The following is a 16,470-nucleotide window of genomic DNA, read 5'->3' on the forward strand; positions in this document are numbered from 1 at the left end:
AATATCTTCTAATAAACTATAATGGAAAAAATTGAAAAAAGAATATAGATACATACATATATGTATATGTATAACCAAATCACTTTGCTGTACAAAACTGAAACTAACATTGTAAGTAACTATAATTCAGCAAAAAGAAGAAGAGGAAGAGGGAGGAGGGGACGGGAGAGGAGGAGGAGAAGAAACAGCAGGTGCTGAATGAGCAAAAGTATCAAAGACCCAAATACTGGGTTTGGGCAGAGAGTCGAGAGCATAGACCAGGAATCAGGATGACAGCTCTGTTGTGGAGACAAAATGAAGATGGCACAGGCTTCAGAGTAAGCAGATCCAGGTTTGTATCCAAACGCCTCTTTATCTGCTGTGTAAACTTGGGTGAGCCACTTAACCTCTCTGAGCCTCCATTTCCTTGACTAAAAAGGAACATAATAATGCCTATCTCACAGAGTTGTTATAACAAGTATAAATAATTCAGGGAAAGTGCCTGGCACTCGGAGCTCTCAACAAATGAGAACCGTTATTATTATCAACATCATCCTCATGATTTGTATTGAACCGTAGAGATTTCTTCGGCTCAGGGTGAGACGATAAAGCACGTGAGAGGAGGGTTTGCCAAGAACAGAGGAGCCAGGAGGGGGAGCTGGGCCTCTCCAGAGCAGATCCCAGATGACTCCTCTCACGTAGATCCTGGCCATTTATAATCGCCGGTGAGCTCATCTGTTCTCGTGTTCTGTGATGCTACCTGCATCGTCACCATTTCCTCCAGCAAAAATAAAAGAACCTAAGATTTCCACCAAAAGAGCCATCCAGCTTGTGCTCTGTGGCCGGCATATCTATTCATCTTTTCTGCGGGGTGAGCTCTCATTGATATCCAAGGATACCACCTGCTCAGGGGTTCTGACAACCGTCTCTATGGTTTCTGGTCAGATCTCATTAGCTAAGTGAGGTGGAGCCCAGCAAGGTTAATAGGTTAATGTTGGCAGAGGAGGTTGAGAGGGGAAGAGGGGAGACACAGGTGGTTACAATAGATGATTTTCAAGATGGAAAGACATGCTGACCCAGCCTGGTGTCAGGGCATGCTTACTGGGGTAGAAATCCAAGGTCACAACCTTCTGCAGCCTCTGAGAAGTCCATGAGGGAGTATTTATCCGGAGGAGGACATTCACCACGGTGATCCTGCGTTGTTTCCAGCTGATGCGGTTTTCCTTATTTACTGAGCTCACTTAACTCTTAGTGTCCAATTTAATAACAACCAACATTTATTAAACCCTTACTTACTTCATGCCAGACACTGGGCACTTTACATGCTGGCCCATTTAAGCCTCACTGCACCCCCTATGAAATTGGTAATATTGTTTGCTCCACTTTATAGATTAATAGAAGCTCAGAGAAGTTCATCAACTTGTCCAAGGTCACACAGCTAGTAAAACTCTGAGCCAGGGTGATAATTCAGGTTTTGCTGATTCCAGCTCTCCGGCTCTGAACTAGAGTGGTAACCAGTGCCTCTTGCATTTTAGTATGCATATGAATCACATTGTTGTTTAGTTGCTAGATCTCTTTCGTGACTCTATGGACTGTAGCCCACCAGGCTCCTCTCTCCATGGGATTCTCCAGGCAAGAATATTGGAGTGAATTGCCGTTTCCTACTCCAGGGGATGGTTCCTACCCAGGAAGCAAACCCATGACTCCAGCATTGGCAGGTGGATTCTTTATCGCTGAGCCACCAGGGAAATCATATGAATCATGGGGGATTTGTAAAAATAAGGATTTTGACTCAGCAGATCTGCTCTGAGAGGCTACATTTATAACCAGCTCCCAGGCTGTGTGTGTGCTGTTGGTGCACAGATCAAACTTTGAGCAGCAAGGAACTTACTTGATAGATCTGATTTACAATGGTGGGTCAGTCTCTCTTCTGAGGAGTTAGGATTTTTGTCTTGGATAAGAAACTTTTATGCCATCTACAGAGTATATATTTGCTTTCCATGCTGAGTAACAAGTTATCACAAATGTAACCCCTTTAAACAACTCCCATTTATTATCTTATGGTGTTGGTGGGTCAGGCATCTTGGAAGAACATCACTTGTCTCAGATTCTATCCAGGCTGAATCAAGTTATCATCTGGGCTGTGTTCTCATCTGGAGCTAGGGGTTGCACTAGCTCATACAGGTGGTCACAGAATTCAGGGTCCTGCAGCTAGAGGACTGAGATCCCTGTGACCTGGTTGGCTATCACCAGGGGCCCACTCTCAGCTATTCTGGAAACGCTGCATTTCTTGTCACCTGGCTCTTCCATCTTCAAAGCCATCTATGGAGAATCTCCCTTTCCCGTACTTTAAATCTCCGAGACTTTTTCTGCCTCTGATTTCTAGTTGCAAATTTAGGTCAAGATCACCCAGATAATCTCCCTATCTGAAGGTCAACCAATTTGGGACCTTAATAACACCTTCAAAATTTCTTCACAGCAGCACCTAGGTTAGTGTTTGACTCAACAACTACGAGAAATCTTGAGGATACCAGGGGCCAGAAATCCTGGGGGACATCTTAGAATTCTGCCTGTAACAAAGGGTTTTGGTTTTTCTGGTTGAGCTGTGTGTTGACTGATCAATGATTTTGAGAGTCATGGAAACTGAGACTATATAAATTGTCTCATTTCTGCTTTCATTTCTGCTCATTTGACGTAAGCCTCTCTTTTACAATTAAAATTTACCAACCAGGGTTTCAGAATAGAAAGGAACTGTCTTGTGGGGAGATTCCAGCAAATTGAGCTAAGCCCTTTTTGTTATTTGTTGTATAAACTGAAAGTGTAAAACAGCAACTGATCATTTGGAGTTTTTCACTGACTCACAACCAGTGTCCAGGAATAAGTCCCCACATAGAGTGATGTTTACTTGAAGGCAGCAGCTTCTACTCCAAGTGCTCTGTAGATGACATGAGTTAATTAAACATTGTGCTGTGTGCTTAGTCACTCAGTCGTGCCCAACTCTTTGCAACCCCATAGACTGTAGCCTGCCAGGCTCTCTGTCCCTGGGGATTCTCCAGGCAAGAATCCTGGAGTGGGTTGCCATGCCCTCCTCCAGGGGATCTTCCCAATCAAGGAATCAAACCCAGGTATTCCACGTTGCAGGCAGATTCTTTACTGTCTGAACCCTCAGGGAAGCCCATTTTAACATTAGTGCCTGCATTCTAAAGAAGGGTTTGCACTATCCTGACTTCAGGACTCAAGTGCATCTTTTCTGAGTTCTATCCTGTTTCCCTCCCAATGGCGCTGTCCTATGGTTGCTGCTGCTGCTCTTAAAGTGTTAACCCAGCATTGTTCTCCTTACTCGAAGAAAAGTCAAAGTAAAAAGTGGGGGGGAAATCTGCTAGAAACCTGCAGTGGGAAGGTAATTCCCAGGGGTTTTCTGTAAAGGGAAGAGTTCCCTCACCAAGCAAAGCAGAGAGGGGAGAGACAGGCACACTCTGCAGATGTTAGATTTGGTACCTCCAAAGCTATAGCAAGATCATTATGTGGGAAATACTGCAATTTTCTTAGCCCACTCATAGCATCAAGCGCAGCAAGGGAATGGCTCTGGGAAAATCCCAGTGTCCATGGCAACCTCGGGGTGAGGAGGGGAAATTAGTAGTGGTGTTTCTTCCTCCAGAGCTTGAAAGCACGGTTGAGGTGACTGCTTTTAACTATATTTTTGCCAGCATATAACACAGCCTGCTTTGCATTTTTGGTCTCAAGGCACCGTTTTTGAGATACGAATCTTAAAAGCAGGGCATTTCTGCTGTGCCTGCTGCGACCTGCTTTATCACTCTCCTATTTCAGCATCAAGAAAATGATGCTGTCATTCCAGCTAGGAGGTATTTTGATTGTTCCAGACAGAAAGCTGGCTGATCACATTAAGAGTGAAAGAAAGAGAGAGGAGGAGAGAGAGCGTGTGTGTGTACTTTTACGGTGTATATGTGTCTCCTTTCTGGGGCTGAGAAGGAAATGACCTCATCTCAGCAACGGATAAACACATTTTGGTGGTAACTGATTCCCAAGTTGAGACCTTCTATGAGGTCTTTGAGCACTGTGGCCATTTGCTAACAGACAAGGAGGATTCCTCACTAAAGTTATCATTAGCAGAGTCCTCTGCCACTGGCTTCTAAATAGAAGCATAAACGTAGGGCAGTAAAATAGAGACTAGGAATAAAATAAGAGAGTTGAAATAAACAATCTCTAAGGGCCCCTTTGATTTAAAGAAAATTCCAAGTTGGACATTGGCAGACCTAGAAATGATGATAAATGCCCAAAAAGGGAGAGTATAAATTTAGAAAGGTAGTGGAAATCTCCTCAACTGATAAATGAATTTTGTGTGTATGTGTGTGTGTGTGTGTGTGTGTGTGTGTGCACGCCTGCACGCACATATGCAAGCTTTCTTCAACTTACAGGTGAATTTTTTTTTTAATTTCAGAATGATGGCTTAGTTGATGGCAGAGTGGAAAGGACTCACAGACCAGCCAGAAGCCCCGGAGCAAGGCAGACATTCCCAGAAGGACTTGGCAGAAAGAGTCAGACTGAGAAGCTGGCTGGCCGGTAATGCCAGGAAGGGGAAGAGATGTGAGTGGAGCACAACCATGTAGAGGAGAGGTCTGGGCAGCCTGAAACCCAAGCTAGCTGCTGTGGATGGTGGGCTCATGGGAACAGATTCCTGCAGAGTGCAGTTGAGAGGAGGGATTTGGGAGGACAGACAGGAGCAGGAGCCCAGCACCCAATCTGGAACAGATGGATAGAACAAACATCCCTGAAAAGGGACCCAGATTCAGGCTGCTAGGGACTTGATCTCTAGGCAACAGACTAGGATGAAGGAAAAGGTTTGTGTAGGCCCCACAGCAGGGCTGATTTGATGCCCTCCTCTAGAGAAGCCAGCTTGGGGCTCCTTAAACTCCCCCAGATCCGAGAGATACTCTGGGGTCTCAGCTGGGCTAATTGGCAAATCATAGAATTAGGTGTGCGGTTTCAATAAGTTTAAGATGTGGTTCCTGTCCTCAGGGGTTTATAATCTATTTGGGAAGATAAGGTCAGCACATATGAGACAGAGAAAAGGATGTCTGGGTGTTTATTAAATGTGTTACATACCAAGTTGCAGGTGTTACAATAAAAGGAAAAATTACTATGACCAGAAAGGTCAAGGAAGGTTTCATAGAGACTGGTGCGCCTTAGGGGATGGTTTGAAGTTTTTAAGCAAAGAGGAACAGATTCTGGGCATTGGGAATAGGAGATGTTCATGGAGGTGCAGAGAGGAGAGTAAGAAATGTCACGAGATACCTTCTGCATCCTGTTCTGACAGGTAAGCATAATTAAGCCTCTCATTCCTGCAAAGGCAGCCATTAGTGGAATAGCTGATGGATGAGTACTTGGAAAGCAGAAGATAAAGAGATGAAGTGGAGTTTGCTCAATAAGAGAACAGGATGAGAATGAAGGTGGACATTCCAGGCTCTGTGTTTGTGGCCAAGAGTCTGTTTCAGTCTCTTAATCAATCCAGCCTTGACTTGCAACAGTGCCCATGCAAGCCTGCAGGGCATTTCCCTACATGCTTCCTGCCTGGGCTACCCGCCCTTATCATTTTGATTCCTGGTTTCCTTTCCATTTATTTAATGACTGCGATGAAGTCAAATTTTCCTATTAATTAAAACCCTTGGGATCTTAGAGCCTTAGTCAACATTTTCCCCCACTAGCTGACATAATGAGACACATTGTGTTCCAAAAGCTCTGGATCTCATCGCTGACAGAACAGGTCACCTGTTTAGCATCGTCAGGATGAGAGTCATCATCAAGATGACTGCTCTATATCGAGGGGGGTGAGTCAACTCAGCATATTTGTCTATCTTCATGGCTTTTACTGTAAAAAGAAAAAAAAAATTGAGTTTCAATGTATTTCTTTAACACTGACAGTTGCCTTTCCCAGTCTGCTGCTGCTTAAGAAATTCGTAATTGTTAATGTCAGATCCCAGGATACTGGCCTAGCCTATATTGCTGAGAAAGGAACTGGTGGCAGAGAATCTTGGCTCTCAGCTGCCGTTTGACTCTGTGGGAGCAGCAAGAAATAAGAGCTGGGGCAATTCCTTTCCATTAGCAGCTGCTTAAGCAGACTTGACATTTGGGCTGGATCAGTATTTCAACTCACTCCAATGTAGACACTTTTCCACCTTAAGCATGTAATGTACATACCACACCACTGAGCAGGCTTTTCCTGTGGGCTTGTAGCAAGAAAAAGCTGGATACCCTACAAAGTTGGACTGGGTGACCTGTGTAAGGTACTGGTGGTTGTGGGAGGTCATGATAGTGATGGACACTTGTTTAGCAATTTATAGCAGATTGTTTTAAACCTGATTTAATCCTCTCAACAAGTCTGAAAGAAAGAGGTTATTTAACTATGCATTCTACAGATCAGCAGAGAGACTTCCTTTCTTAAGCAACAGTGAGTTGATGTTCAGAAAGGAACCCAGTTTCTCTGAATCTCAACCCCACATCCTTCCTAGTCAACCAGAGGTTCGAGTCTACCATATGGCCATCAGTTGTGAGATATCACACAATAATTTGTCATTAACAGGAAATGAGATTTGATGTTGATACGTTTATTTATATTAAGGTAAAATTGGCATATAACATTCTACTAGCTTCAGGTGTAATGGTGATATATTTTAGAAGCATGAATCAGAGTAGATGATGTCTCTCTCACTTTTTCGTATTCAGATGTGCTTTAGGAGCAAGGAGAATGGGTCAAATTGCAGGAAGCTACCTGGGGAAACACACACATCAGTTTTATCTGTGCGACAGCACTGAAAGACCGTGGCTGGTGGAGAGAGTAATAGTTGTTATGATGGTAAGTTATTGCCCTCCTTCACTTCCCTGGAGAATGTTGGTTTTCACCAAGGTTTGAATCTAGGTTCTCCTATGAGAGTGTGTTGCTTATGTGAACGTCATCCACCTTGAAAGCTCCAGAAGGCACAGGTGGAGAATCACTGGAGCTCATTGTGCAGCCTTTCCCACAGATCTGACTCTGACAGTACCCTACTCAGTTCCTTGGAGCCACTATTTATATTAAAGCTGGGTACCCATCCCTGATACGTACTAACGTAACGCTCATTTGCTTAGAGGAAAAAGGTGTATAACCAAACCTTAAGTTTTATTTGTACGAAATGTTAAAACGACAATGTTCCAGTAATGGCAATACCATCACTTTGTCTGTAATGTAGGCTAGAGAAACACTGTTATGACATGAATACAATCGAAATATTTGTGAAGATCTGAGAACTTGCTGCAGCATCACTCCTGGCCACTCTGAAGACATTCAAAAGATGTACCACTTAGTGTGACTTAGTAGATACACTCAGAATATGTTTGGGAACCCCTTTCACACAAAATAGTGCCGTTGTGATTTCTACCTCTCCACCCGCCCTGGGACACTTGGCAATGCCTGGAGATATTTTTTATTGTCAGCTTTGGAGATATTGGCATCTAGAGATGTTGCTAAACATCTTACAAGATGCTTACATCTTAAAGCCCCTTCACAACGCAATATTATTCATCCCAAGATATCAACAGGTCTGAGGTTGAAACTCTACTCTGAAACTCTGCACTGACACTAAAAGGATAAGCACGCTGGTAGAAACTTCTATGTGATGCAGCTGAACAAATGCAGTTGGGTTCAATCACAGAAGGGGAGAAAAGAGTTGGTTACTAGAACGCGGCCATCTCTATGTCATTCACCTTTTGGGAGTCAGTTTTGCTCAAGCCTCTAGATTACAGGTGAAAAGTCACTTGCAGTATTTCCTGTGGGTTTCTGGGTGTCTTGTTTAGCAGTGGGCTGTTGATGATACTTGCTTTTTCCACTGCTACTGCCTGTTCCAAACAGTTGAAAGTTGAAAGTTGTTGCTTTCAACTCTTGCCTCTGCTGCCCACCTTCCAGGACCATTCCTCTTTCTCCCTCTCTGCAAACCCAGGCAAAACACTGCTTACATGTGCTTGCTGTGGGTCACAAACTATTGCTGATGGTTCAGGGTTATTTGTACATTTCTTTTTTTTATTTTTTTTATTTTTTTTTATTTGTACATTTCTTAAGTCTTCCTCACCATAGAAGTTCCTCACTGACCATGATCTCACATAGGGTTTCACTGTCCCATCCAGCTGTCATTCCCTTGTGCCCTGTTCATCTCTTTAGGGTGCTTTACGCTGTCTCTGTTGACCAGCTATAAACTCACAGACCCTATTCCTTTTATATATGAAGTAATTTGGGCTTCTTAGTTTCACTCACTACTTCTCTTGCCCTGGGAGGGGTGGGAGTGGGATTACTCAAATAGGAACATCAAAGTATTTTCCTAGACAAATAACAGCAATCATAAAAAAGCCATATCCCATGGGCTGGATGATGACATTTTTCTGGAAGGCAGAAGTGTAAGTACTGTTTTACATAGAATTTTTTTTTTCTTCCACAGACTGGGGAAATTTTCTTCAACAGACTGGAGAGAAACAATGTGATGTAGTCATTAAGATCAGTGGGCACTGGAATTAGACAATCAGGAATTTGAATCTTGGCTCCACCATTTTTTGCCTGTGTGACTGTGGGCAAGTTACTTAACCTCTCAATCCTTTAGTTTCCTCACTATTCAGTCAGTCACTCAGTCAGTCATGGCCAATTCTTTGCAACCCCACGGACTGCAGCGTGCCAGGCCTCCCTGTCCATCACCAACTCCCAGAGCTTGTTCAAACTCATGTCCATGGAGTCAGTGACACCATCCAACCGTCTCATCCACTATTGTCTCCTTCTCCTCCTGCCTTCAATATTTCCCAGCATCAGGGTCTTTTCCAATAAGTCAGTTCTTCACATCAGGTGGCCAAAAGATTGGAGCTTCAGCATCAGTCCTTCCAATGAATATTCAGGACTGATTTCCTTTAGGATGGACTGATTGGATACCCTTGCAGTCCCAGGGACTCTAAAGAGTCTTCTCCACACCACAATTTAAAAGCATCAATTCTTCTTTATGGTCTAACTCTCACATCCATACATGACTACTGGAAAAACCTTAGCTTTGACTAGACAGACCTTTAATGTCTCTGCTTTTTAATATGCTGTCTAGGTTGGTCATAGCTTTTGTTCCAAGGAGCAAGCATCTTTTAATTTCATGGCTGCAGTCACCATCTGCTTTGATTTTGGAGTGCAAAAAAATAAAGTCTCTCACTGTTTCCATTGTTTCCCCATCTATTTGCCATGAAGTGATAGGACTGGATGCCATGGATGGTCTTCATTTTTTGAATGTTAAATTTTAAGCCAGCTTTTTCACTCTCTTCTTTCACTTTCATCAAGAGGCTTTTCAGTTCCTCTTCACTTTCAGCCATATGGTTGGTGTCATCTGCATATCTGAGGTTATTATCTGCATATCTGAGGTTATTGATATTTCTCCCAGCAATCTTGATTTCAGCTTGTGCTTCATCCAGCCCGGCATTTTGAATGATGTACTCTGCATATAAGTTAAATAAGCAGGGTGACAATATACAGCCTTGATGTACTCCTTTGCCAACTTGGAACCAGTCCGTTGTTCTATGTCCGGTTCTTCCTCAGTATTACAATGGGGGAAATAATAGTACCACCCTCATAGAGCAGTTGTGAGTATTAAAAATGTGATGCATGAGAAGTGCTTTAATTCAGTGGCAGACATGCAGAAACTGCTCAACAAATGGTGTGTATTGAAGAGTGGCGTATATAAGCAGACTGTCCGAGAAAGAGAGACAGTATGCAATAAACACATTCCTCTAGAGAGGGATGAGTGTACTAAGCTATAGGAGTTCGAAGAAAACAAAGGCTTCTTTCTGCCCTTAGAAAAGACCCCAGTCTCCTGGAAGAGACAAAGCAGTAAACAAACAACTCTAATGTGATGTGACAGAGCTCGAGCAGATGTCTGCTTATACTTGTCAAAGGATTTTTACTCAGCAGTGCCCCTGACACTGTTGCTGTTGGATGCATATTAGTTTCTATCCCACTAGAGAATCACAATGCCTAGTACATTCTCCTTGCAGTGAGAGGAAGATTAGTAGAGTGTCCCTGAGTATCTGGATTTGGTTGGTCCCGTTGCCAAAAACTACCACTTAAGGATCCAAGATGTGTCTTCCCTCTCTATGCGTAGACTCAGAGGGGCTTCAGATACTCAGATGCTTCACCTTGGAAGACTCGGGGCTCAGCAGCATCTTAGAAAGCACACAGGAGCCAGCTACCTGCCCCAAGCCTATAGGAGATTAATGACGCCATGTCTAAAAAGAGTGTAAATTATTAAGTAGAACATTAAATATGCCAGTTTTAAGTGACTGAATTCACTGAAGTCAGACTTTACCATTTTAAATTGTTATTATTGGGAATACATATCTTGAGTAAGCACATTTCCAAATAGCAGTGATGATAGAAATGCAACAAGCATTATTCTTCGTATGATTTCAAGACATTTCCATCCCATCATCTCCCTAACCTCCAAAATATACTACGGTCTACGATGAGTTACAGAAGCTCTCTGAGCTATTGTTTTGCTAACTAAAGTCAAGAAAACTTAGATTTTTAGAAAACATTTATAGAGTATTGGCAGTACCTTGAGTGTCACAAAACAAGAGAGGGTATCATTATTAAATAGCATAAAATTAAAGTTAATCAAATAGGGAAAAAATCAAAGTTGGACTGATTCCTCACAGCTAACCAGGATAAATTCTAAGTAGATATAATATCTAAATGTTTAAAATGAAACCATCTTGTCTTTTAGAAGAAGCTAAAAGCGAGTTATTCATCATCAAGTAGGGAAAGCTTTTCTCATTGTGGCTGTAAATCCAGAACCGTAAAAGAAAAGAAAAGATTATATGTTCAATTTCATAAAATGAAATTTTCAGCATAGAAAAACCCTAAGCAAAGTCGAAATGACAAACTGGATGGAAATATTTCAAGCTCTATTACAGACCAAAGACTAATTTTCCTTGGCATATGAACTCAGACAAACTGGAAATGAAAAGATCAGCAGTGCAATAGAAAAATGGGCAAAGAATATGAACAGGCAAGGCCTGGAAGAGAAAGCACAAATGAAAGTGATTCATCCTCACTCACAATCAAAAAAAAATTGTAAAGTTTTAAAATTATACCGAGATATCAATTTTCAATGATCAAATTAGTGAAGACCCAAAAATCCGATACAAATCTCTGTGGATGAGGGTGCTCTGAAACAGGCACTTCCTACCCTGCTTGTGGGAGTATAAACTGGTACAACAGCTAGATAGAGCAACTGGCATTAACTCTACATTTACAAATTCATGCTTTAGATATTTGCCAAATGTGCAAAATGCAATATTATCCATTATAGCCATGTTTTAAAAGCAAAAAATTAGCTACCTAAATGCTTAACCATAGGCGTTAAATTAATCGTGGCACATTCATATGTATGTACTGTATAATTAGATACAATAGAACATCATGTAGTGAAAAAGGAGTGATGAAGCTCTTTGTTTGCTATATATTGGAGATGATTATAATATAATATAATCATCTCCAATATATAGTGTTAAGTGCAAAAGCAAGGCGTTAGGAATTCCTTGGTAGTCCACTTAGGACTCCTCTCTCTTCTGGCCAGGGGCCTGGGTTGGATCCCCTGGTTGAGGAACTAAGATCCTACAAGCTGAACGATGCAGCAAAAAAAAAAAAGCAAAGTACAGAAGGGTGTGTGTAACGTGTTATGCTTTGTGTGCAAAAAGAGAGCATATATGTATATGTGCATATATATGTATGTATGTATTTTCCTTAAATATACATAAAATATGTCTGTATAGCCGGAGTCATCACTGTATATTCTTTTGTTTTGGATATTCAACTATATGAAGTATCGTCTATCAAAGCTTTAAAAAATGAAATGAATAATAAGCCAAGAATGTATAAATAAGTCAATTAATACATTAAATAAAGTAAATTTAATAAATGCATTGAATGGCTGAGTTTCCAAACCCATGTATGTTTGTCTGCTCAATCTCTGTTCCTCCTCTCTGATCTTTAACATAACCCAGTTTTAGTCAGGCATCCGCCCCTCCCAACATACCCTTTGTGTCTCAGTCCATATCTGGGACTGTCTGGTCTAAGGGTAATTCCATTCCCATGGCAGTACTTGGTCCAGGAACCACGGCCAAAGTCAGTGTGTGGCATTGCCCTGAGAACAGGAATTGACTCAAGAATGCTAGAGGCTCCTGGAAAAGAAGTTTCCTTGCTCTTAGGTGAACTTCACCCAAGTTCATGACATTTCTATGTGAAACCAGTAACCGCTACAGCCATTTCACATCTGTGAAGGAAGTGGTCCAAGGTCAAAGCCAACACATACAGGAGGTCATCTCAGGGTACTGTAGGAAAATAGATCCCTAGAGACACTAATTAAACTGTCTCTGAAGCTTGTGCCACCCCCTGGAGTTGCAGTTGTCTGAAGCGACACTTTTCCTTATTGTTTAGGTGAATGCGAGTTGAATTTTCTGTTACTCAGAGCCATAGGCTAATACCCAGATTGCACAGAGGAGTATGTTTCCAAGAATCGAAGTGAAACACATGGGTAAGTCAGAAGGAAAAACAAATGCCTTCTGAAGTTTCTCAGACTTAGCAAACTGCCAAGGCACATGGCGTGTGTTGACATAAAAACTTTCCAAATCAGGCTCTGAACTCCAATTAGAATATGATGCAGAAATAATTGGGAGGAGGAGGTGAAGACACTGAGGAGGAACATACCAAACTTTACAGTGGCTGTGACCCAGGAAGGGGTCACAAAGTTTCATCTCCTTTCTGCACATTGTCTCAGATTAAAAAGGAGAATGTATTACTTTCATGGTGAAAAATGACATACCAGCCCCAAAGGCCATGTGAAAGCAGAATGGTAGAGAGGCTGGGCCAAGCAAACCCCCAGTAAGTCAATGTCAGGTTTTCAAAATACAAGCCTGAAGGCTAAAAAATAAATAACTGCTTATAAAACGCTCTTCATAAATTAGGAAGTTTAAGAATTTCTTGTAAACCTGAGGTTGTTAGGAGTGAGAGATTTAAAATAAAATGGAAAAAGGAAATTTAGATTACAGCTGTAATTTTGAAGCAGAGTTCATTTTTTCTGTTCTTGAGACTGATTTTTACAAATACTTCTGAGATGTCATATTTCTGAACACCCCTCATATGGAGTTTGTTTTCATTTTCTGGTAATCCCCACAAGCTGAGGGTCATTACAGGATTGAGACTGGGAGGCTTTAGGATCTTCTGGGCCAAGGAGAATTCTGGAGGTAGATAACAAGATTTTTTTTTTTTTCTGTATTAAACCATTGGCCACCTTTGAAAAGAAGAAGGAAGATGAGATCTCCATAAAGGACCCTTGAGTCTAGGGTAATCAGGAAAGTCAGAGAAAACCAGGAAAAGATAGCAATGATCCAGAAGCAAAAGGACTTCCTAAGATAGGGACTGCAAGGTGCCTGTTGGACGCTGTAACTAGGGCATGAGTAGTGATGAGAGTTAAGTTAAAGTTAAAGGAAGTTAAAGAGTTAAGTTAAAGGAAGATGAGGAATGTTCTTTCACCCTTAAGAGACTTGGCTGAGAAGGAGAGGGGAATGAGAGTAGAAGCTGGAGTAGACAGAAGGCTTAGGGGTGAGAGGGCCTGTTTATAGGCTCAAGGCAAGTGCCAGTAGAAAGAGAATGCTTGTGGTGCCTAAGGGACCAGGGTTGACAGTCTGAGTTAGAGACTGCAAATGATGGGTCCAGAGCATGGGTGGAACCATTTCCTTATGCAGAACAGCACCTCATCCACTAAGAGAAGAAGAAGAAGAAAAAAAGATGCATGCATGTATAGATCAATTGAGAAGTAGAAGGGTAGGAAATGGAGAGTACAGTCCAATATCCTCTGTTTTCTTTGTACTATGGGAGTAAGAATGTTAGAGATGTCTTGAGAGCATTGGTAAGATATTTTACAGTCATTAAGAAGGATGCTGCTGCTGCTGCTGCTGCTAAGTCGCTTCAGTCGTGTCCGACTCTGTGCGACCCCATAGACGGCAGCCCACCAGGCTCCCCTATCCCTGGGATTCTCCAGGCAAGAACACTGGAGTGGGTTGCTATTTCCTCCTCCAATGCATGAAAGTGAAAAGGGAAAGTGAAGTCGCTCAGTCGGATGCAACCGGCACTAAATAAGATACAAAGAACTACCAGAAAGAATCCAGGTAGAAGCTGAGATTAGGACTTGGAAAGTTAGCCTGTGTGCTGCAGGCAGCAAAGGCAGATAGGTCCAGTATTAGGCTTGGTTTCATGACAATGGTGGGAGGTAACGAAGTGAGAAAGCACCGGTCATGGAAAGATTGAACTGCAAAACCACGAGACTTACCCTAGATAAGGAGGTGAAGGGAGGAGAAGTGGTTATTGTGGGGGGCGGGGTGGGGGAGTCAGGAGAAAGAAAAGAAGGAGGGTGTTTTTTAAAAGAAAAAGTCAGAAACAGTAGTCCTCAATACCAGTTTGCAGAACAGGGAGCTTGTCCAAAAAGCAGTTCTCTGGGCCCCATGTCAGAGATTTCAATTTAGTAAGTCTCAAGTACAGCCTAGTTCTTAACTGCTTTTTTCAAATGGGTAACATGTGTCATGTAACAACTGACTGGTTCAAAATTGGGAGAGGAGTATGTCAGCGCTGTATATTGTCACCCTATTTATTTAATGCTTATGCACAGCACATCATTTGAAATGTCAGGCTGGATGAGTTACAGGCTGGAATCAAGATTGCTGGGAGAAATATCAACAACCTCAGATACGCAGATGATACCACTCATGGTAGAAAGGGAAGAGGAACTGAAGAGCCTCTTGATGAGGGTGAAAGAGGAGAGTGAAAAAGCTGGCTTGAAACTCAACATTCAAAAAACTAAGATCGTGGTATCCGGTCCCATCACTTCATGGCAAACAGAAGGGGAAAAAGTGAAAGCAGTGACAGATTTTCTTTTCTTGGGCTCCAAAATCACTGAAGATGGTGACCACAGCAAGAAATTAAAAGCTATGACAAACCTAGACAGCGTATTAAAAGGCAGAGACATCACTCTGCCAATGCAGGTCCATATAGTCAAAGCTATGGTTTTTCCAGTAATCATGTACAGATGTACTTCTATTGTCATTTTCTCAGATGTCTCATTAGGGACATGAAATATATAATCATATATTTCAATATATATGATCATATATGATCTCTCTCTCTATATAATCATATATGATCTATATATATAATCTCTCTCTATATATATATATTACAAATATGTGTGTGTTCAGTCATTAAGTCATGTCCAACTCTTTGTGCGTCACATGAACTGTAGCCCTCCAGGCTCCTCTATCCATGGAATTCTCCAGTATAGAAAACTAGAATGGGTTGCCTTTTCCTACTCCAGGGAATCTTCCCAACCCAGAAATCGAACCCTCATCTCCTGTGTCTCTGCACTGGCAGGTAGATTCTTTACCACTGTGCCTTCTTGGAAGCCCACTGTATTACAAACAACAGTATATTATACATGCTGTTTCACACTTTTTAATTGCACTTAACCATATATCATGGAGAAGGCAATGGCACCCCACTCCAGTACTCTTGCCTGGAAAATTCCATGGACGGAGGAGCCTGGTAGGCTGCAGTCCATGGGGTCACTAAGAGTTGGGCACGACTGAGCGACTTCACTTTCACTTTTCACTTTCATGCATTGGAGAAAGAAATGACAACCCACTCCAGTGTTCTTGCCTGGAGAATCCCAGGGACGGGGGAGCCTGGTGGGCTGCCATCTATGGGGTCGCACAGAGTCGGACACGACTGAAGCGACTTAGCAGCAGCAGCAGCAACCATATATCATAAAGATCCATCCATGTCAGTTCACTGAAGCTATTTCAATATCTATTGGTTGCTAAGCATTCTACTTTTTTTTTAATATCAAAAGATGGAAAACAATGGGTGTTTATATTCATTCTCTAATTCAGGGATTCCCAACACTGGAGGAGTTTTTCAACACCCTATGTATTGATGTGCCATAACTAGGAAGTCCATGTTTTTAATAGAAGATTGTGATTTGGGTGGTTCATGGACTAACCATTGCAAAACACCTGTCATGGGACTTAAGAGCATATTGAGCTTAAAAGATGAAAATACTTAGAGAAAAAGAATGAGAAAACTAGAAAAACAGGAAAGTTTCACTTTGCATTGTGATCTCTACTAATTTTTTTGAGAGATTTTATCCTGACTATACCACTCCCTTGGAACATATACACAAAATATACTCTATTTGCATAATTAGAAAATGGTTATGTAAATTAACACTTGCTGAATCCCAGTGACAATAAGCAAAACAAAAGCAAAAATCAAAACCAAACAAAACCAAGTCAAACCAAATGAACAAACAAAACTCGTAAGAAATATATTCCCATGTGGTGTCAAGGTTTCCACAAAGTTGTATAAAATCTCCA

General features: G+C 41.8%; 1 long non-coding RNA gene across 1 annotated transcript; it reads left to right on the forward strand.

Moving 5' to 3' along the window:
* Positions 1-236: 236 nt before the first annotated feature.
* On the forward strand, positions 237-7,228 carry LOC113899538. The gene is made up of 3 exons (XR_003512931.1): positions 237-331; positions 4,439-4,584; positions 6,721-7,228. It is a non-coding gene; the product is annotated as an uncharacterized LOC113899538 (long non-coding RNA).
* Positions 7,229-16,470: the final 9,242 nt, after the last annotated feature.

This window comes from Bos indicus x Bos taurus, chromosome 10 (genome assembly GCF_003369695.1).
Source record: "Bos indicus x Bos taurus breed Angus x Brahman F1 hybrid chromosome 10, Bos_hybrid_MaternalHap_v2.0, whole genome shotgun sequence".
Taxonomy (NCBI): Eukaryota; Metazoa; Chordata; class Mammalia; order Artiodactyla; family Bovidae; genus Bos; species Bos indicus x Bos taurus.